The sequence below is a fragment of the Dromaius novaehollandiae genome, chromosome 1 (assembly GCF_036370855.1).
Source record: "Dromaius novaehollandiae isolate bDroNov1 chromosome 1, bDroNov1.hap1, whole genome shotgun sequence".
NCBI lineage: Eukaryota > Metazoa > Chordata > Aves > Casuariiformes > Dromaiidae > Dromaius > Dromaius novaehollandiae.
In genome coordinates this window covers 207,987,237-208,008,951 of record NC_088098.1, presented here as the reverse complement: position 1 = coordinate 208,008,951, position 21,715 = coordinate 207,987,237, and positions in this window count along the sequence as shown.

Here is a 21,715-nt window from a genome sequence, read left to right as displayed (position 1 = left end):
CTGTTCCTGGGCCTGAACACTTGATTTTCAAGAGAATCCTTGATCTTTAGAGTCCAGAACCTAAACATGATGAATATCAGTTTTAAATAGCCTAATATGCTCTGTCGATGCTCTTCCACACTGCCAGCTGGGAGAAGGAGGCTCTGTTATTGAATCTACAGTTGTGCTTTTTTCTTTGCTGATCGCTCAAGAAAAAAATGCAAAATTGAACAAAAAAACCCAGCACCCTTTGGGAATGGAAGATGTTTTAATTAATACAGTCATTATAATCCACATAGGTACTAGGGGAGTGAAAGTGCAGCAAGTCTCATGGCTCTTTCTCTGTTCTGGCCAAAGTGAAGACCGGTGTTTCATTGTAAAAGGGTTGTTTACCAGATGAAACCAGACCTTGTATCTTCAGCACCCTGAGGGGCATGCAGAGATGGGGACAGAAGAGCGAGGTGGTGTTTACGGAGGATGTTTTATAAGGGGCATATCCTGTGGAACATATCAACTGACTGCTAACAGCTATTCCTGTTAACTGAGCTTACTTTTCACTATGTTCTTCAGTAAAATCTGACCAGACTTAGCTTGAATGTCTAATTCTTTTATTCACACTTAGTTTTGATAGTGCTTTTCATCCCACTATAAAAATAAAAATCTATCAAGAGCCTGAAAAATGAATCTCACACATGCATACAAATGTGCATATCATGTTAAATTAGTACATTGATAAGCTGTCTGGTAGAAGGTAAAGGCAGGAAATACTCACATAAAGAATTCTTTTCACCTGTCACATAATACCCACCATCCAAAAATATGTAAACACTTTCCAGTCATTAATTAGTTCATTAGTAAAAAATCCAAAATGCTTTGCTACAAAAGATGGTATTATTCTTGGTGTCCTTTAAATGCTATGGAGCCAGAGGTGAGAAACAGCTAATTTACTTGGCTGTGTTTAGAGTGGCAGAGGGAAGCAGAAGCAGAAATAGGATCAAAATGACTTGATAAATAACCTTACGCCTGTTCTGCAAGGACCACCTGGGTCTTTTGCTGGAGATACAGTTGTCCTCTATGCTCTTCCTTCCCTAGCATCACTCTGGCAGTGTTTGGAGCTACAAAAAAACAACTACTGTGAACTAAAATAAAAGCAAACAATAAGCCCTGTGACAGTACTTGAAAATGATAGCACTGTGGGCTGAGAGTCATTTCTCCAACTGATAGTGTTTTGTGTTCGCAGCCTGCGTAAGTGTCGTTCTGTCTGAGAGTCAGGGGGATATATGTGGGCTCTCTTCTCCTAAACAAACAACAGGTTTGATGTCCCTGCTCTTCCTGGTGAATGCATGTGTCATTGGGTTTAGGTAGAGGAGAAGCAGAGTTCATCATGTAAAAGCTAGAGCTTTTTCTAGGCCAAACTGTGGCCTTCTGTGATGTTCTGAAGAGAAGAAAAACAATAATTTTTATTTTGTTATGCAGTTTTAAGACGTACTCATTGTAAAAGGGCTGTTGATTGACACCGGGAATTAGATGCCTCTTTAAACCTATAATTTGAAAGCGGAAAAATCAGCCAAGCCAGTGTTAGAAAGACAGTGGGAAAGTCCATTCTATGGAGTGCAGTTGCCTGGCATTCAGAGAAAGGCCCTCTTTTCCACAACTTTTGCCTGTCTGGACAGTTTTAATTCCCAGCTGAAAATCCACAGGCAGGGCAGGAGAGCAGGTTCTCAACAGGTGTCCAAAAGACAAAGGAGAGTTCAGTTTGCAAACCAGTGGTGGGGTTGCAAATTCCCCTCTCCTGATCTGTAAGATTTCACAGTCTTTTGAGGAGAAATGCTGTGCTTGGAGCAGACAGATATGTTCTTGGTGCCTCCACTTGTCCCACAAATGAAAGTCACTATCAGCTCATCCTTAAAAGACAAAATCTTTCACAGGAGAATGGGACAGAGAAAGCAGCTTTCCCTGGAGGGGAATTGTTACCTCCTGCTCCCTTCCTCTGAAACGTCTAGTGATCACAGTGGGATAGAGGATACTGGGTAGCTGTTTTGATGCTATTTGGATCTGCGAAAAGATTAAAAGAACCCTCCTCTTGTGTTTGATACTACTGTTGTCACACGCCCCTCCTCCCTTTCTGCTTTTACAGTGCTCTGTCGAGGGTGCCTTCAAGGCATGGCACTGAGTCTATTATTATCGCTGATGGAGCTTCATGCCTCTGCCAGAGAAAAGCAGCAATGCAGAAAACACAGTGACTGGTCCAGCCCTTCAAACAAAGATGTCTGAAGGGAAAATGGGTACAGGGGTGCTTTCATGGGACCAGTGAAACTCTTCTCTTGAGAAAGGAGAGTTTTACTCTGCATCTGCACTCATCAGCAGAGCCACTTCTAAACATCTCATCATCAACGCAACGTTGGACCTGGACATCAGGCCTGAGGTGGGACGGCTGATGTGACAAACCCCAGGCTCTAGGGACAGCAGCCTGTGTTAGAGCCCTGCCTTGTGCACCATGGGCTGACCCACAGCCGACAGCAATCCCATTATGCAGAGCGCTTTCTGACGGCTGGGGTCCACCTTGTTCGAAGAGGGGCCTGTTCAGCCTGTCCCCTTCCTTTTGTGCCTCCTGCAACTCGCCACTTACCTTTGTCACCTCACCTGCACTGCAGTTCTCAGATGTAGCTGCACACTAGATACAGGGTTAGCTCTTAAAGCAGCAGGGACAAACCTGAGGTTAATTACCATTTGACCTGCCTGGAAAGTGAATTTGTTAACAATTTATCGAGCATGTCTTTCCTTTAGTATGCCACGCAGAGCAAAGGATGGGCCTGGACAACATTGCACTGCTGTGGCGATGGCAGAAATCTGTGTTTGGCTCATTAGAGAGCATAATTTGACCTTCCTGAGTTTCAATTAGCGTTGACATTTAGCTGAGCGTGGAAATCCTCCTGAAACATCCTGAATCCTGCCCTTCAATTCAAGTTCATCTGCGTTATCTTGCTGCTGGCTGCACTCCAGCGCATGGGAATCCCCAATGTCCTTTGCCACGTGTGATTAGCTGGCAGTGTAAGGCAGAGGGGGAGGATGTGTAATTTTCCCTTGCCATAGAATTATCTGCTGTGTGTGAGATAAGAACATCCCTTGTTCATTAATGTAATTTCAAAAGAACCCTGCAATTGCATTTGCATTACAACTGATGCTGGCCTAACAAACTGAAATGCCGTTGAATGAATTAGCAGTCCAGATAATTTCAGTCATTTGGCAATAATTTCTGTGGTTGTCAGGCTAGATTCATGCTTGACTGCTGTAATGCCACTGGCTTAACTGGAACTGCGCCAGTTCACACTGCAGAGGGTTCACGTCTTTGTAAGATGCCTGTATCAGTTTTGCACAGGCTGAAAATTTCTTCTAAACTGTGGGGAAAGCTCAGAAATCTTGAAGTTATAGGATTATTTCAGTTTAAATAGCATATTCTCATTCTTCTAAAAATAGAAGAATATTTTTCTTCTGGTGCTGGTATTTTTACTGTCTGATGTGATTAAATATTTGTCTTTTTCATCACCTTAGGAGCATAGCAGAGTAGAACTGGGTCAAATTATCTTAACATGGCCCTTCTGTAAAGAGATGATGTATTTTATGTTTGGGATGTTTGAATCACTAAATGAAATTCAGTGCCTTGCTTGTATAGTCTTGGTGATCATGGGCTACACCCATATTGCTAAATAAAACAGGACTTGGGGAGCATCTGGCTGTGAGGTCAGGACAAAGGCATGTGGCCAGGCCCTTCAAGGCTGTAAACCATAATTTTTGCATTGTGCATGTGTTTTTTTCCCCAGTTCAGAGCCAGAGCTGATGGAAGGCTGTGTCCAAGCCCACCGGGGAGGTGTTTTCACAGCAGAAGCTCAGGGTATGTGTTGCGTTCCCTAAAAAGGGGGCATGTCGGGGAGTGTTTGGGGTGCAAAGACTACTGAGATACTCTGGAGCACTATGCACGGCAGAGAGAGGCAAAACAGATGCAGTCTTGCTCATGCAGTTTAATGGGAGTGGGTCACGCCATACGCTGTCCCCTGAGCAGTGCCTGGGCACCGTCTCACAGGAATCGTACCCAGCACTGGCCCAGCCGTGCCTGTGAGCATGCTAGCAATGCAGCAGTGGGACCATCAGGTCCGGTGCCCTGGACAACTTCAGCGATGTAAACATAACCATAAAGATTTAGCTTGACCTTCAGACACTTAGCCTTTTTTTTATTTCTGTCTTAAGAGACTTCTTAGACTTCAGTAATGACAGCGTAACCTACACTGGGATTCATTTATCTGACTTTTATTATCTATATATTAGGCATTGGCTTAAGTGAGTATCTCACTGTTCTCTATAGCAAAAACCACATCCCATTTCTCTTGAATTTCTCTTGGATTCTGTTGAAAAACTCCCATCCTGAGACTGATAATGCGCAATGAACAGAATCTTACTGATAGTTGCTCACAGCAGAGAAATTAGTGGTGGATGTTTGGGTTCGGAATTAGCTCCACTGTTTCCAAAGGTGATCTTGAGCAATACATTTAAACTCATTGTCAGAAAGTAATAATAATTTTCACCTGTCTTTTAAGCAGAGCACTACAAGACTGCAAACCTCTGTGAGATCTCTGGCTTAGAAGTGCTGCTGTGCAATTGTGATCAGAAGGCATAGAAACTGTTTATAACTGTGACATGCTGGCATGAGAGTTAATAGGAACAAAAATTATATTTATGAGAGAAAAAATTGAGACCAGAGCTCAGACTTGTAAATAAACCTGTTACATGCGTAGTATTATAAATCTCCCTATTTCTCCATGCCACATTGAAAGGCAGGGCCCCTGTCCTGGCAAATGGGCCGCCTCATTCAGGCAAGTACAGTGCACCAGAGGAGTTCAAACACAAAATGTGTCTGGAAAAGACACATAACAAAGCCCTGAGAGAAGGTACGATTTAAGGAAAAGCTTGTAGGAGGAGAGAGAGGATGAATGATACAACAGAAGTGGGAGGCTGCTTGCAGAAAAAAAGAGTGGGAGAAATGTCCAAGTTTTGTTTCCAGTTACACCAGAATAAAGGATTTTTTTTTTTTTCTGTCATACACTTGGCTTCACAGAGCCTAGATCTCCTTTTGTTGCTTTTCTCTTAATAACCAAAGACCAGTGAAAGCTAGGAACAGAATACCATACAGTGTGGCCAGTACTCGGATGTGGACTTACAGAATTTGTCATATTTGAAGCATGGATGATGGATTGTTTGCATTTCTCCCTGTGGGACAGGGACACAGTATAGTATATCAAGAACTGAAATGGTTTATTCCAACTTACAGCTTTGCACTTTACAAGGAGGTACAGTATCTCAATGAATTTTAATTATTGTTAGCGGACTAGATGACCTGAAAGTTATTCAGATCTTAGACTTTATGTCTGTGTCTAACTTGTAGGTAGAATCACAGCAAGTTCAGAAAGGATAAATACTTGGAAAAACAGCACATAAACAGATTGTGAAAGGACAGCACAAGGACATACCACCTAACATCCTTAGATCAGCAACTGCAGATGCCAGGGAGACTGAACCACAGGCCAGGCTCACGTGCTCTCCCCAGTTAGCATCTCTTACAGCCACTACCTGAGATGCACTATTAGGCAGGCCAGAGGGCCTAGTTAAGGTAGAGCATTTCTTATGTTCTTACACTCTGTACTTTAAGGATTACACTTTGCTCACAGGGCTAAGCTGCCCCAAAGTCTTAGCCAAAGCTCACAATCGTAAGATCTCGGTATGGACTCTGGGAGACCTGGCTAGCTTGTGCACAGGTGAGGTGGAGGCCAGGCATCCGGAGGGAATCTGGGTGGGACGGGGAAAGCAATGCTCTCAAGGGATGCTACCAGAGCGATCCAGGCATCACCTGTGAAACAACAAGACCTGCAGGAACTCTACTGGGTCAATGGAAAATTTAACAAACCTACAGTTTTGCTGAAAGGTAGTAGATAAGATGGCAATCAGACGAGTGCAGGTAGTGCAGACAGAGCAGATCGAAATGCCAGTTGACCAAAAGTTTTTGTGCTGTCTCATCCAATGTTTAATACCCTTTTCAAAGTGTGACACACAGCAGCCGAAGTGTAGGAGGTAATTCTGTATCAGTGGCCTCAGTTTCCTCCCACACAAAGAAAATGCTTTATTTCGGCCTGTCCTCAGATTTCACTATGAGGATAAGAAGAGTCAGTTCACCTTTTGAAAAAACTTTCTTTAATTCAAGAATGTTTTCATATATACATTTGCAAGTAAGTCTGCACTGAGCATGCTGCAGACAGCAGCTGATACAGCAAACTGTGTAATCTCTGCCTGACTGCTGAAAACCCCTGTTCTCTACATTAGGATTCACCCTCCTTAACACAGGTCTCCAAAAGGTTTGTGGTCACTTTCTAAAGATGCATTTGGTCCCACTGCCATTACCTACCATCAGAAATCTCACTGTCCTACCTCCTTTATCACAAGCCAAGCAATCAAGCTGAACTAGCCAGGGTACTCTGCCTAGCTTTTAGCTCTCCTTTCACAAAAATGAAGGTATCCCATAGGTACTGTATCAAAACTACCAGCCCCATGCAGACGTTGTGGACATGCTGCAGCTGGCACTAGATGTGGGTGCCTGAACCCTACTCCTCGTGACTGATCTCTATTGAACTGCTCTGTAGTCTTCCTTGATTGTATTGATTAGTAGTGGGATTCACGAGCTTAGGCATCTACTGCCATTTGAGCCTCCAGCCACCATTTCAAAAAGATATGCATCTCCTGTAAGCCCTTTATCATGTTTGCCAGCCTTACGTGGGTGTCTTGAATAGGCGGGTTCCAATGGCATTACATACAGGCAAATGAATGAAGATTAAGAACTCCATTATATATAATGGGATTTTAGATACCTACACCTACTTTTTGTGTCTAAATCTCAGCTGAATCTCATTGTGGGGTGGAAAGAGAATTTTACCTGTATTGTAGGTCCTTGCCACAGTCACGGTCTAATCCATCAAGCCTCCTCTGGGCAGCTAAAGTACAGTCTCCCAGAGAACAGAACTTTTTTGCATTGTGGGCAAACCCTTGGAGTCTAGTAGAGATCTTGATTACATGGATAGAGGTAGTTACAAATAGCCATTGAATTATTCCTGTAGGTTCATTGGTGATACTTGTGTGACAGCACTGCGAGGGAATGGCTTCCGGATATTGAAGTGCATGCTGGAAGTTCAAAGGTAAAATAAATGTAAGTTGGCATATATTAAGGAGTTTCCCCAGAATCCTAGAAACTACTGACTAGCCAGTTGGCCATGTGATTAAAGGTGCTCATGGTCATTCTGGTTGCCACAGTGCTGGTATGCATCTCAAGGTCCATGGTAGCTTTGTTTGGACCATTCAGAGATAAGCCTTTTTATAAGGAGGTCCTAGGAGAATTCACTGGTGTTTGTCTTTAGCTTGTAGTTCGTTCAGTTTGTCCATGAAGCCTGAGAAGCAGGAGTGTGAACAGAAGGTCAGAAGTTGCTGCATGCAGAGAGTTACCCTACTAGGCCTGCTCCCTTGGCTCTTCTAAGTGGTGAGAGGCAAGGACATGCACCAAAGGGAATGTGTTACTATTTCTACATGAGTGACTTAAGCAGTACCTAGGAAGATTCCTGGGCCATGGAACTTGGTCATCTGGACTGTAAAATTGTTTCAATGTCTCTGGCATGGTTCTGGTCAAGGCCAATAAGCACTCTCCTGACCAATAACTGAACAAGGTCCTGAATTCAGCAAATGCCCGGGATCATTCCAATAAGTGGCTGGAGGAGGCCACTCTTTTAAGGAGGGTAAGAGAGTGGCTGTGACCATTTTGTCTTCTCAGTGCAGATAATGGTCCTGGGTGCATTTGACTCACTAGTACAAGTAGAAACTGACTTGCCAACAAGTTTTGTATCTGGCCTCCACCCACCCTGTTCTGCTCAAGCCAAATTCTGACTGCTGCCCCTTCCCGGCCTAACGATCCACACTATTCCTAATCTTGCCCCTATCCAAACACCAGTCCTACCAGCCACAGTAACCTAAACTAAAGGGTCTGTGAAAACTCCTGTTCTTGCTGTCCTCTCTCCCCTTAAGTTTAGTCTGTTAGCTAACCAAAAAGTAGGATGATATGTGCTGCATCAGAGCACTTGTACTTATGACACTGCTGCCTTGTAGGCTGTGGGTCTGTGCTACCAGGGCAAGGCTGGTGCAGGAGTCAGATACCCGGAAATCAGGAACTCTGGTGCAGCAGAGCTGATCACAGGTTAGATGTCCATCTTCTTTGAGCTGATGTGAGGGAATTTATGTGGCAGAGGTCCATTAGACACCTGGAAACCCTTGTGTATTACCATGAATGCAGATGATGAAAGAGCGGTGGAAGAACAACAGATGGAAACTTACCCACCCAAAGCTACTTTAAATGCATAATTTCAAGCAGATGAATCTCATTTCTAGTGTCAGGCCTTGCAAAACTCTCAAAATTTCCTCTGATCTGAAAAAAAATCCAGATGATTTTTTCAATCATTGTTATTTCTTTTTTATTAAATTAAAATGATAGTGTTCATCCTGGACTTCAAGCGGTCAAATACTCAGATCCTGAAGGATGTCTATTATTTTTCTCTTCCAGCTACCAAATTTGAAGTTTCTTCCTTAATCCTGGGGAAAAATCTATAAAGTGGAATACACTTGTTAGCAAAACATTTCTCTTCTCATTACTCCTCATTGTTATCAGCATGACTTCATCTGCCATATGTTTCTCATTATGAGCCTTGCTTCAGATACTCCTAAATTCTGCTTGGGAAGCATGAAAATAATTATGAATCAAAATAAAATTTGAAATAGGAACTATTCTTGATATCATTTTCATGTTTACCATCTTGACAGATTGGTGTACTGGAACCTCAGCATTACTGTTTTCCATTTGAAATAGTTTTTAGTTTCCCTTGAGGAAGAAATTAATGAAACTGAGAGTTTTTTATCTTGAAAGTGTGAGATTTTTTGTCACAGGATATCATGTGCGTGAAGATACGGAACTGTTCTGCTGAGTCACTCCCACAGCTGCACCATGTGTGTTTTATTAATTCCAATTCAGAAAAATTGAGAAGTTGCACATTTCTCTGAGGAATAGTATACTGGGAGTCAAGACACAGGAAGGAGTTCTTGTGAATAACCATGCTTTGTTGGGAGATACGTAACTCCTGTCATCCAAGGCAGAAATAAAAGGATAATATTGGACTGTCCCCACTGAGCATTTGTGTTTGTTCTTCACGCGAATGGAAGAGGAACCTTATATCTGCAAATAATACCTGTCTGCCTTTAGAGCCAGCTGTTCGTACCACTTCAGAGTGCTGGCATGTCACTATATCCACGTACCCCGTGTATGCTCCAAAGGAACACAGGAAGTCCTGCTCACCTCATGAAGAAGGATCATGCACCATGCAAATGCAGTCATCAGAGAACTGAGCTGCAATCTCTTAGCCCAGTCTCTACAGCACATGCAAAATGAGACTCTGCAACTCTGTAACAGGACAAACTTGGAGAGCTATTCGGAGGGAGTGCAAAAAGCACACCTTTGTTGTGAGACCTTCAGTTAAATTATAGGTGCTTTCCCAAGGCATGGAAATGCTAGACCCCAATGAGTGAATTTTAAGAATGTTTATAATAGAGAAGACAATTTATTTCTGTTAATTTTTTTTGCTGAGTTAGGTCTGCTGTAATTTATTCCAAAAATGTCAGTCTGAAGCAAGCACACAGAACTGCAGATTTCAGCACGCATCTGCAGTCTGACATCATTTTAAGCTGCTAAAAGCCAGCATGTAGGACCCTCCAAAACTGATAGGAGCTGGGCAGTAAAGTAATGTAGAAAAACACTATCTGCTAAGCGTGTCATCTGTATACCCTGTGTGGATGCTATGCCTTGTTCACTGCAAGCTGAAATCATGCATCTAACAAGTGAGTTTTTTTCCAGTTTGTAGTTTATGACTTATGATTTAGAAAGTTTAAACTCAATCTCAGAAGTGCTATAAACCCCAAAAAAGCTTAGAATTAGAAAAAAGTGTACTGATTAAAGAATATAAAGAAATAAATTGTTAGAAAAATTAGATACAAAGGGGAAGAAATCTAATCTCCTTCCCACAAAAAATAGAGGAAATGGCCCTCTGAATGTTCCTTTCTTGAATTTGTTTTGTATATCCCAAGGAATGGGAAAGGAGGCATAAGTGCTCACAATCATAGTTGGCATAAACCCTAATATGGCTATAATACCAAAATCATGCTGTCTGTTTCATCTATGAGAGACCCTTTCTCCATATAACAACCATTCATGTGTGCAAGCCTATATAGAAGGAGCTTTGCAAGACTTACCATCCTTAAGAAGCAAATGGAGAGTTGCCAGCTCCTCAAGGGCCAAGACATTAAAAGATCTTTAGTTAAGAGAGGACCAGTTTTAGTGCTGTGAAGTTCCACCTAGAGTGTGGAGGTGCTGCTGGAGCTGTTCCCTCTGCACAGACAGCCGAGAGTGCTCCTGGAGCACAACCCTACAGAGCAGCTAAGAACAAAGCTGCGCTTCAGATAAGTTGTGCTACAGTGAAATGTAGAGTTTTCTTCTTCCTCCTTTTCATAACTTTGTTTCCCATTTTGTAATCAAATGTCAAACCCCCTATTTTGCCAGAGTAAACCTGACTTCTCCCCTGATCTTGTCTACTACGAAGTATATTCTTGAAGGAATTTACCATGTCCTGCAGCCTCTGTTTCCAGTGGGCTCGTTGGTCTCCACACCTCAGAAAGTGCAGGTTCACTCTCAGAGTCCCTCCTCTTCGATGCACGTTTTCAAGCTCTGAAGAACTCTGCAGCAAACCGTGAGAGTCATTTTGGGTAAAAGTGACATCAGTGTTCAGAGCAATGGGGAAAAATTTGCCATGGCAGATGCAATTCACTCTTTTTCAAACAGCAGGAGTCAGGATTCAAACAGGCAATGTTCAGCTTAGAAAGAAATGTTACTGGCTTGGGATGGTAAAGACTGATGTTCATTCTCCTCAGTTCACTCTTCTTCATGTCTGGAACTATCTTGCCAAACTCAGTTCTCATTCAAGGGCATTAATATCTACACTGCATAAGTGTGCAACTAGTTCAAACACATGGTAAGCAAGGTTAGATGCTGGGAGTCCCTGTTTGCTTCCCCTCAAGTCGTGTGTAGCATAGACTACAGCCAAGAGAGATGCATACATTAGAAGGTTATGGCTGCTCATGCCAGCATGAGTCACAGCAAGTTTTCCTCAGGTGTCTATCACATTTTCTGAGGTTGCCATATGGTGGAGTTCCTGCCAAGTTACTTCTTCCTATCCACACTCTAGTAACACCTCTTTTTTATGCTTCCATTGGTCTTTTTAGTACTCACACTCTTCAGGAAAGCTGATGTTGGGGTACCATCCCAGTGGAGTATCATTACGACTCTTCCCCTGCACAGGGCATTCTCCCTCTCCTTAAGAGTATTTGATGACACATTTCCTTGCTCAAAACTATAGAAGCCAACAGAACATATGGTCCATAGTTTATAATAACCCACTGGCAGTCTGCCTCTACGGATGTTTTAGCACATTGTGGGGACTTGATAGCTTGCAACATTTCCGTCTCAGACGGATCATTTCCTAGTAGTTAGCGTTGGCTGTGTTGACAGCTGCAAGTTTATGTTGGGACAAAGAAGCATTTACATGTAGTGAATAGCAGTAAAATGCCTGTGTGATACAGCATTGAGAGGTGTGAGGGGGCCAGGTTTGCACTAAGGGCTGGACTACTGTCCTTCTTGGGATAGGAAATAAAGAGCTTTCTGTCATCTGAAAATGCAAGCTGATGATTTCCCTTTCTCATCAAGCCATTCAAATCCCTTTCTTAAGCACAGTGACAACACTCACAAAACTCCATCTTTGGTTCAGAGGGTTTCCAATCTCTGAACTCACCTCCAGAGGGTTGAGATGGTATGAAATCTTCTGCTCCAGCCACTTCTTCTTGCCTCTGAGCCACAACTTACTCCCACATTCATTGAGCTGACACAACTGCTTGCTGGTTTTCCTGCCAGAGCAATTTCACAAGCAGTTGCACTGGGACAACAGAGGGGTGGCTGACTTATGTCACATGGGTAGGAATGGATCTGCTTGAGGTGAGATGGAAAGTGCATCACATGCACTGTATTGCTCCATCCTTAGATACTGTTGTCCTTTCATCTGTTCTTAAGTCTGTCTTTTCCCTTTACCTTTCCAATATTCCTACCTCTTCTAAGACTCAGATTATGCTTAAGTTACTTCCCCCACCAAAAAATGAACAGTTGGGCTACAGGAAGGATTAATGGCCTAAACAGAGGTGCCTAGATCCACTTGAGATGCCATAGAGTATCAAGATATTATAAGATATCTGCACCTGCACGACAAATGTGACACAGGTCCTACATAAAACCTATGCTCTTCTAGATGGGCAGCTGGAGGACTGGCAGAACAGTCTGTTGTGACTAAGATGTACATAAACACCTGTTCAGGCAATTGAATGTCAGCCATATGAAAAGTAGCTTCATTTTTCCCCTAATCTCTGTAGCTCTCAGCATTATTTTGATCTTGATAAGGTTGAAAGTTCCTCTTCAGGGACAGGAACTTGTCTTTTTGGTACTCTTATACACTTATGCCAATAGTAAATAAAGAGTAGCTACTCCTTATTTCTGGCTTCCCCCCCCCCTCCCAGGCAAATGCTCCACTCTAGCCAGCTCAAACAGAATTGCATTCTTACACAGAGTCATCTGCACACCCAACAGGGTCTGAGTCAAAGGAACAAGACTGAGGGCACAGATGCAGAAACTATTCCATTGGCAACAGACCTAGCTCAGATGGTTCCTGTTGCCAACTCATCCCCAGTGGTTCATTCCTACTTCTGTGGAATGAGCTGGGTTTTGAGAAAGACTTCTCTCAGAAATCTATTTTTTTAAGATCTGGATCATTTCACATTTCTGAGTGAAGATACAGTTTTATGAGTAGCTAAATCCACAGAAATGGGAGGCTGTAACCTCTAATGATGGGGAGGAAGAGGCAAAGGAGGAGAGAGGAGAATTCCTTGGTGGTGTAGGGGTTAGGGAGAAGCCTGTAAGCCACCTCTGAGCATTATCCTTGGAGACATAGTCCATTAGACTATGCTGGATGCCTTTGTTTCATTTCCTGACATGAGTCAGCTCGGAGCAGTTTGGAGTCTTATTATCTGCTGTTGCCTGTTATCCAAAGGTGTTGAGCATAGTGTGAAGGAAACAGACAATATCTGCCACTTGACCTTCACATAATAATAATTCTCTTCCTAACCCAGCCCATATTGGAGAATACTCCATAATCTTTTTTCATCTCTGTCCTCTGACACTCTTATGCAGCCCTTGGCTCATTTCATCCTCTAAGAACCAGATTGGTAAAGATCTCTGGGGGTCAGTCTACAGCAACTTTCGCTGAAAGCTGGCACCTAATTTCTTCAGGAATCAAGCTAGGTTCTCAGAAATCCTGGCCTGCCTCTAAGGGGGCACAGAGAGGAGGGGAGAGGTCTAGGGCTATTTTCCATGCTGGGAGTCTGCTGCCCCCAGGGTTGCCTCAGCAGTCCTGGTCATCTAACTTGGTGGGGTAAAATACAGTCAAAATGATTTAGAATTACAAAATAATATCTTGTCTTTAAGATCCTTTTGTATACAGGATCACCTAGTTGCTTTCAAATGCAAAGACAGGCCATGAGGCTGGTACTGGGTTGCCCTGATGCCTACGTCACCAGCACCAGCACCAATACTTTTCTGTTCCTGACATCTGCAGAAGCAAACTGTCAGGGCTGGGAAGGGGCTGAAGCAGCTGATCTTGTGTAGGTATAATGTGCTAGTGCTTTATTAAAGTAGCCTCCAGCCTGCTCCAATCTATGCCTCAAACTACCTATATATCAAGATGCTGTTGGCTTCCTGATGACACTGATCTCTGCTATTCTGTATAACTGGATGCACAAGAAGTCTGGCCGTGAAGATCTAAATAGGAGTGTCCATCGTTTAAATTGTACCACGTAGGTTGTAAGGTGAATATTAGATGCAAACACACAACTTCAAATGAAATGGGCTTTGAACTGCACCTTTACTAAAGCTTTCCCCTCACTATTGTTTCTCATCCTGGTGCCTTACATCTCTAAAAGGCCATTAGAGCTGCTGAGGACATACAGTGCAACAGACAAAGGCCAGAAAACATGAAGGTGTTTATGGACTTGGCTCTTCATTTGCAGACTGTGCACTGAGACATTTAAGTGCATTTCGGAAGGACATTTTTGAGGATATAGCTGTGTATAATAACAGCACATGTTATTTATCAAGGAGGGAGGAATATCAGATTTCACTAAGGAAAAAAGTTTCTGAAATGAAATTCTCACTCAACTGAAAAGATTTGAAAGGGGAACAAGGGGACAACATGAAAAACACAACAAAATTGTACCTCAAGCATGACTGACTGCAGGGGAATCTAGGGTAGTAGAAAGTGAGAGTGAGTTGAGTGCATTGATATGTTGTAAGAAACCAACTAAGAGGAAAAAAATTCATTCAGAGAAACAGACAATCTTTAGAGTGGTGGCATGCTGTGATAGCAGTAACTATTTGTGTGCAAAAATGACTGCAAAAATTTTCTAAATACCTTTTGAATCCACCTTACTTCTCAGCTATGCTGTTCACTTCACCCTCCTCTTAGGTCTTATTTTTTAAGTTTAGAGGCTTCCTGGGTTTTGTACAGCACTGAACACAAAGGAGCATGAAATATCATTGTTTGGTACTGCCACAAAAATGATTAATAGTAACAGAACTGAGGTTAAGAGTTTGAGGCTCTGCAAGAGTTTGTGATAAATGCAACAAAACTAACTCTTAGGTGCCACATTGCAAATCCATTCTGAGATTTCTACGTTAAAATGAGAACCATTTCTGATCATCAAGGTGACATCTGTTGTCTTCAATTTAGCGTCAGTGTAATGGTTGGAACTCAACAAGCAGGGAACCCTAGTGTGATAAATCTGCTGAACAGACCACCACCATTGCTATCGTTCCTTCTATGTCTACAAACCATCAAATGTCTTACTGTGTCTCTCTAATGCAGCTATGCAGGCTATCAATAAAATAAGAAGCAGGATCTCTATGGAAGACCCTAGCAAAGAAAATAACTTCATTTGGAGGGTAGGGGGTGAAAACAGGAGGGCAATGGCACAGCGATGATAGAAAACTGGAGAGACATTGAAAATGAGGGAAACTGTCCAGGAGTTTCATATTGTGAAGCTGCTATAAGAGCTGGGGAACTACTTGCAAATGAATCATGATCTAGAAATACTGAAATCAAGATGGAGCCTGTGAAGAACTTTTCGGGAGGCATCAAGGAATTTGCAGAGACAGATCAGAGCTTCCATCACACATGGCACTAGCTAATCCTGTTCAGCAAATCTGAAATTTTACCAGTTAGCATCTACCAGAGGCTGCATTGGAGACAGCAATCTGAGATCCCAGGTCAGACGAAGGCCCTAGTCCTCTGTTAAGCTGCTTTCCTCTCCCTCTGCTCTTCCTTCACTCACAACCCAAATGGGATATGCTATAAGTGCTATAAGTTAACCTTAAAATACAACAGTTTGAGGCATTGCATCTGTATCCCTGTTTTCTGTCAGCTCTCATAAAATACTCTTTCACATCTGACATGAAAGTGGAGCACAGTGGGGCTCCAGTGGGATCTGCAGGACTAATTACCCACAGATCTTTCTTCCAAACTGTGGTACCAAAATACGGTCTGATGAAAGGACTGCTGTTGGGATACTGCTATGATAAATTCCAGTTCTTCTTCTGGCTGGGTGGGCTGTAAAGGGCTCTCAGGAGTATGGCTAATTACTAGATGCTGCTACTAATGGCATGTGGCCAGAACTGTCTGTATGTGCATGGGGTACAGTGCCATCCAGCGTGGTCAAGAGGAAAGCACTATTCACGCCATTCTGTAAATGAATGCAAAAGGTTTCAGTCCATCAGATCCAGACAGTAGGGGTCTGAACTTGTATATGTCTGTGAAGATTTTATCAGTAGGCAGCTGAGAGCCGAATTTTGTGGTGATTTATGCTGTGTGGAGCAAGAGAAAGAGAAAACGCTCATTCTTTGTGCTACAAGGTTGAGCTAATTTAGTCAAAAAAGCAGCCTTTCAGCCTTTATTTAATGCAGCCCTCTGATGGAATCAGAATTGGAAGCTGAAGATGGATATATTCTGACTAGAAGAAAAATGCCAATTTTTAACAGTGAGGATAATTAATGATTGAAACAAATTAATTAGAAACCTAATGGACTATTCATCACAGTGTCTTTACAACCATTTTGGATGTCTTTTGGAAAGAAAAGGTAAAGCTCCAGTTGAAGTTATGAGCTCCATGAAAGCCTGGAGATTCACCTGCATGATCATAATGTTTTCATCTGCATTTGAAATACATTAAATGCGTGAGAGAGTAGCTTGGAATCAGAATGTTCTCAATGCTAAGCTCTTCCAAAAATCTACCTTAAACTTTAAGAGAAAAATTCAGTAGTGCCTCAGGTAATTCAGGGAAACAGTCTCAGTATAACCTTGATCTACTGAGGAATCTGGACCATCACCCTGACAGTTCCAAAAATCCTAACATGCTTCTGATGTTTTTGTTTAAACCTAATTTCTTTAATCAGACAGACTTACTCCTCAGGTTAGTGCATGATCTGTTGAAGAGAGCTGCTATATTATAGACAAAAGCAGTTTCATGCACAGCTAGAACTTATGAAAGTTACCTACATGCAGCTAATTTGAACACCCTGTTGGCTCCTGCCATTTCAGACAGAGTAAACAGGTTGGTTCCCACACAGCACAGTCTCTAGAAAACAGGTACAATGTCAGGTTAAGAAGGTATCACCACATAAGGCTGGTTGAATTATCCCTTTTCTGTTACAGCATAAAGCAAAACATGTTCTACTATCTTGGATGAGAGAGAAATTTGTCCCAGTTAGATTATATATTCTGCCATTTCTCCATCATTGACATTTTAGATTAATTCTTTTGAAACTGTTGTAAAGCAAAATAATAATCAAATCTGATCTGATAAATTGCAGAGAATGTTGGTAAGCTGATGAGTGAGGAAATGAAGGAAGCAATTTAGGAGCCCTGCCCAAAACCACCTGGCACAGGCTGATTCTGTAGGCAGGATTCTGCCTGTAGCTATGCCAGTGTAACCTCACCGAAATCGATGTGGTTGCATGGCTGTGACTGAGGACACCATTTGGAATTACGTCCTGAGAGCAATTAGCATAGAGGTCATCCACACAACCAGAGCAGTTACATCACTCTTATTAAGTAACATTAGGAAAATAATTGTTTGAATACGCAAATGAACAGTTCACTCAGGAGATGCCAGTCTTCATTTTTGACTGCTTCCTTTGCATACATCCTGTCAATTGTGCACATGAATTAAGTGTGCAACCGCATGCTTACATTTTATTTTTACTCACGACTGTTATTGAGTGTCTCATGAACATAGTCTGTATAACTTAAAAGGAAAAAAACATCTAAAGGTAAAGATTTTGTGTGTGGAGGGGAATAACTTAACACGAGGGCCTCAGTGCGAGGGTCATTGTTTCTTCTAAAGCAGCTGGTAGCACAGTCAATGCTTATGAAACCTTCTAACCTTCATGAAACCTTCTAGCTTTTCATGAGTTCCACCGACGGCTGCTCCCAGTGATGCTCACACGTGCTCACGCACACCCCACCGCAGCCAGGAGACTAAAGTTTTGTCCTCAGCAGGGGGGAGGCAAAGGAAGAATTTTGACTGACAAGTGCCTGAACGATGCCTTGCATCTCGGTTCCAGTATTTTATTTTCAAGATATTTTGGTCCTGTTTACCCAAACTCAGTTAATCAAAGTTCTTAATTAAACAAGGATTAGTTTTACCCCTCAGGACATGGCAGTACTATTTCCTGGATCCACAGAAAAAGAAGTCAATATCCCCTGGGCAGCTTCCCAGTACAACTGTTTGCAGAGTCACACTGCAGCTTGCTGAAAGCCAGTTACGCTCTGGGCTCCCGTACGTCCCACACATACACAAGCGCTGACTTTGCAACTCTGGTTTCTTCTCAAGTGTTTAATGCAGCAAGCTCCCAGTTCCCTCCTTATCTTGCTCACCTGAAGGTACTAAATATGTCCCAAACTGCTTTTCCAGATTTTGTACATTTTAATGAATTTGCATTCTAAAAGATTGTATTTATTTGAATAATTTCTTGCCTTCCTGTATATCTCAGATGAAAAGAAAGCAGCAGATGCAGTATGTGCAGTAAAGGCATCTTTCACTACTTGCTTTTATAAAGCACAGATAGCTTCTGATACTGAATTTCCAGTAACACACTGTGACTGTACAGCTCCATGCTTTGCATTTCCTTCAACATAAAGCACACAAGATGATTCAGCAGAAGCCTCTACTGGGGAAACGCATTTGCAGTGAAATCCATTAGGATGCAGTGCCTTTGTTCAGCAAGGTTTCATCAGTGATGTTGGGCTGCATGCAGGTAGCTAGGATTGTTTTGCCAATCTTATAGCAATAAGAATTTCTCCTTAGACATATCTAGTCATCTAAATCCTGTCTTTTATCCAGTCATAAATCTCAGTTCCAGCTCTATGAGTGTCTACTTTCCTCACAACATGGTGTGGCCAGGCATTGTTGTCTGCACTTTCACTAGGCCTCACATCATTCACTTATAGAATATGTATAGTAAAGATGAACACTATCAAACCTTTCAATTAGATTTAAAAATATTTTTAAAAAATGAAACAAATAGATGTCTCTGTTTCAGTCAGAAACAGACAGGACAGCCTGACTATCCTGATCCAAAAGCCTGGAATGCATTATTTCAAAAGCACATTACTTAAAAGCGATATTTATCTTTATTTTCACACACATTATCTGCATTAATTTCTGCATGGCCAATTGCTGGTGTTTACATAAATAACTTACAATTAAACCAAGATTATACATAAAGGACTTTTGAAAATACCTGCTCAGTTGGTTTGCTTGTTGTTGTTTTGTCTTCTCTTTTTTGTGTCTGAAAAACTTAATTTATATCAGGACCAGATCCACTGGGGTTTCAGAAGAGAGCTGAAGTTTTCAGAAATTTTTCCAAATAAGTTCACATTGAGAAATTCTATCATTAAACATTTTGGAAACAAATTTTTGAAGCCTCTGGAGAAAATCTCTGTCTGCCAATTAACTTTTGGATTATTACAGTTATGCTGCATAGGTTACATATTTTTAAAATATATTTTACAGTGTTTCTTCTTGCTTAAAAAAAAAATCAGATAATTTTTGTGCCCTTTCACACATGCAGCTAGATGCTTCAGTTAGCATTAACCCAAGAAGTTATGCTTAGAAAGATGCATTAAAAACTTCTCCAAAGCAACTTTTCTGTACCAAAAATGTCATTTTCCAGAAATAGTAGTCTGATGTCTTCAGACTTCTAACAAATATTATACGTCCCCTCAGGAAACTCCAACTTTGCACTTCCCTATGATGCAAAACAGATTTTGGTCTTACAGGATTATGAGCTGTCAGACCCTGAAACTTTGATACTGAAAGCCTGTTACTAGCCCAGAAATGGATCTTGATCGCCCGGGAATGAAACTCATTTAACAGAACAATTAATTTTAGGGAGAACTCATACATCTACAAGGAGAAATAGAACACCATTTCCTGACAGGGATGATTCTAAAAAGAAGGCTTTTTGATCATGCCCAGGAGACTGGAATATCAGAAAGGAATAGATTAGCAAGCAGATGTGACTAGAATCAAAAGGAACATATTACTATTCTCTTCAATGTGCAGTGTAATTTTCCAATTTATCACCTCACTGCTCATTTTTCTTGGAAAGTTTCTACTATGTGGTACCTTAGAGAGTTGTTCTGCTTCTGTCTCCTGGTCCTAGGAAAAGTTCCTTGTGAGAATCTACCAAGGTAGGAAAATATTACACAAGCGCACACAGCAAAAATGCCAAGAAAAATTATCAAGGGAGAGCAAAGCAAGTACATTTTAAATCCACTGTTGGCAGCAGTTCATCTAAATATTCAGGATACAAACACAGGAGACGAGTATCATAAGTCACTGCAAGACACATTGATATTTCAATGTAATAGGCATTTAATGTCCTTTTAGACAACTTTCTACATAAGCAGACAAAAAGGATGCAGAGACATACATGCAAAGCAAACTCTTCAGACTAGCCAATAATTACTACCAAAAGATGCCCGCACTACTAAATGGATGGGAAGTGGGGGGCTGTAGTTTGTTATTGCTTTTGAAAGACAGGAATGAATCTGAAGGCTGGATGTAGTAAATATCAACAGTACAAGAAAGTCAAAGCTGTGTCACTGTTCAAAAAGTGACTTTTCAATCATATTCTGATTCATTCCTTTCACTAGAAGAAGGAGGTGAAAAGCAGGTAAGTTTTATTACATTTTTAAAGGCTTTTTTTAAAGCAATAGGCAACATTTCTTTCAGTGAAAATTATTTGATTGCTTCTAATTCACAGCAAGATGTGTCCCCCCCCCCCAAAAAAAAAAAACACTAATGTTTTAACTTTTTTCATGTGACACCTGTCCAAGACTTGCTTCTGGCTCCACAAATGATCAGCTCCCCTTGGCAAAGTGGCCATTTGGGTTGAATTTTAGCTATGGCAGCTGATGGCAATTGTCATCACACCTGATAGCTTTGCAATAACACCATAGTACCACTCCCTGGCCTATGATATTGTTTTGTTGTTGTTGTTGTTGCTGCTGCTCTTTTTCAAAAGTGTTCCTAACTGACACTATTTCTTTTTCTGGAGTTCACCCAAATGCCTCCCATAAAAATGCTTTACCTGAGGTGAGGTCGGGAAAAATGTTTAAGAACACATTTTTCTTCGTTCAAGCTTACCTAATCTTACCTAATGGAATTTACAGATAGGTTGAAGGAAGTGCTAGAAAGAGAGAAGCCTGTATAAGAATTAGGGCGAGGCAGAATATAAAGTATGCTGTGATGTTATGTTTTGTGAAGAAGATTACCTGTTAAGAGACAATCTCATAGCCTGCGCACACAGCTTTCTGTGAAGTTCTGTTGAAATGGAAGATTTTGCACTAAAATAGGCACGAAAAGAGAAGTCTGAGCTGCCACCACATGGCACTTGGGACAGCTCTGAGTGGAGCTAATGTGTCCAGCACACTTACCTAGGCTGAGTCCATCTTGTCCTCCTTTCCTCCAGCAAGTCTTTCTTGCAGTTGGCAACAGTCAGCTTCCCTGGTGAAAGCAGCACTTTTTCCTGAGTGAAAACCCCAAGGCTGTATCCCAAACACCTGCTTGGAAGTGGCTGACCCTTCACTTGCCAAAACTAAGGGTGCTCAGTCTAGCTCAGGGCACTTGCTCTTAAAGCACAGCCAGTAGCTCGTTAAAATCCATCTTTAACTGGGGCTTGTCCCACCCCTGTCACCATCTCCCAAGAACTGTCTCCATTGTCTGAGCTCAGTGGACAGTTTTTCCTCCTCTCTATCCAGATGTGGACTCCAAAGTTCCCTTTTCCCAGTGCATGGGCATTTGTGTGGGTGTATTTGCATTGATGTGATCTCTGATGGCCCTTTGCCGCCTGCCACCATGCCCCCATAGCCCATCTCTGGGACCAGCTAATGGTCCT